This window comes from Gadus macrocephalus, chromosome 12 (genome assembly GCF_031168955.1).
Source record: "Gadus macrocephalus chromosome 12, ASM3116895v1".
In the NCBI taxonomy this organism is placed as follows: Eukaryota; Metazoa; Chordata; class Actinopteri; order Gadiformes; family Gadidae; genus Gadus; species Gadus macrocephalus.
Genome location: NC_082393.1, coordinates 15,223,592 through 15,225,891, shown reverse-complemented (window position 1 = coordinate 15,225,891; position 2,300 = coordinate 15,223,592).

Sequence of the window (2,300 nt, the reverse complement as noted above, 5' to 3'; positions counted from 1 at the left end):
TCATCCCCTTGCTTTTTCTGACTTCTTCTCTGTAACACACACACACACACACACACACACACACACACACACACACACACACACACACACACACACACACACACACACACACACACACACACACACACACACACACAAAGCAGAGCACAGTAGGTTACAGTAAAGCAAATATCAATTTATAGGCCTACTCATATGGAAACAGCAGTCACGCAAAAACAGACACATAATGAACAGAAACCTCAGCCTAGGCTTTAACTGGTCCTACAATGGGGAGATATTGATTTCATTACCACCTGCAGTATAGTATTTCTGCCTGGAACGTGTGTTTATGTGTGTGTGTGTGTGTGTGTGTGTGTGTGTGTGTGTGTGTGTGTGTGTGTGTGTGTGTGTGTGTGGTGTGTGTGTGTGTGTGTGTGTGTGTGTGTGTGTGTGTGTGTGTGTGTGTGTGTGTGTGTGTGTGTGTGTGTGTGTGTGTCCGCTGTGTAAGTCACTGACTTTGAGAACCACCTTATGTATACCATCCCCTGGAGATCAGAGAGACAAAGGCAGTAAGCAGACTGCATGTCAACCCATCCGGGGAGTGCCGTTCTGGGGGTAACCTCCAGCCTCTTCAGCCTCTCATCTGGCTGCATTCGGCCGCAGACTTGCAAACACTGACGCATCTAGCCTCCTGTTGGTCAATAATGTAGCTGGTCTTTATGGTCTACTGTCAGAGGCCCAATTCCGACTCCCACGCATGCACTGCACCTTAGACCACAACATCCGTCTGGATGGAACAAGGCACAGAGTGGGTAAAAAAAAAAAGACAAATTTAAGGACGTACATAAATCGATGAAAATAGTTGGGGAATTGGAAAGGATGAATCACTATAATGGTTGTCCCCTGGTTCCTACGAGCAGATGTTAAAAAGAACAGCACTGGCCTCGATTTTCAATGATGAGCAATGGACACTCTGATCTTGTTTATCTGAAAACCTCTTTCACTGCAGCATGAAGACCTGGATGCTGTTGATGGGTTATGGGGGGCTTTTCTTGTTGCAACGTCTGGACGGTCGGCCGAAACGCAAAAAACGTATGCGGTTTCACCCAAAAATCGACTTTGTGTGGACGGGGCCTCAGTTGTGACTGATCCTTTAACTCAGTGATTCTTAACCATAGGGCCGCGGCCCAAACTTGGGCCGCCAGCGCCCCCTAGAGGGCCGCGAAAAGCTTTCAGTTTTGCACCTGTGGGCCCCAAGGGCCGCGGGACTTTGTAGATTATCAAGTGAAGACAGAGATATGTTACGCATGAGATGCTCGGTAACTTACAATGCCGTTTTCGACCACGCGGTGGCGGTAATGCATCACGCAGTTGTGGAAGCGGGAATACACAGAGAAGAAGAGTCTTCTTCAAGTTCGCTCGCTGCGGCAAATATGGATAAGTTTTTTAAAAGAAAACATGACGACGAACATCCTGACCCCTCCACCCAAAAGACAAAGTTTTTGCGGAAATACAATGTCGACTTCATTAAATACGGTTTCGTAAATGGAGGAACAGAGGCAGTGCCAAAAGCCCAGTGTGTGGAGTGTGGGCTAATGCTGTCCAACGAAGCCCTCAAGCCCTCAAAACTACAGCGGCATCTAGAGACCAAGCACCCGATGCTCGTGGGAAAGCCGGTGGATTATTTTAAGAGGAGTGGACTGCAGATGCAGAAAAGGTCTGTCGTGTCACTGACGAGCAACTCTAAATGTGCATTGAAAGCGAGCTACCTCGTAGCCAGACGTGTTGCACAGACTAAGAAGGCATTCACCATAGCGGAGGAGTTGGTTCTGCCTGCCGCTGTTGATATGTGCCGTGAGATGATCGGAGAGGCCGCTGCAAAAAAGCTGCTGACCATCCCACTCTCAAACGACACTGTGAGTCACCGTATCGCAGACATGGCCTCAGACATACAGCATCAACTTATAGAAAGAATAAAAAGTAGCCCTTTTTTTTCTTTGCAACTAGACGAGTCCACGGATGTCACGAATGCTGCACTGCTGCTAGTTTTTGTTTGCTATCGCTGGGACAGTAGTTTGCACGAAGACATACTGTTTTGTGGAGAGCTACCAACACGCACTACGGCTCAGGAATGTTTCCGCTGCATGGATAACTACTTCACTGAGAACGGCCTGGACTGGCAGAACTGCGTCGGGGTGTGCAGCGACGGTGCAGCATCAATGACTGGCAGGCATCATGGTGTCATTAGACAGATACTTGATCGTGCACCAGAAGCTAAATGGACACACTGTTTTCTCCACCGCGAAAGCCTTGCAGCAAAA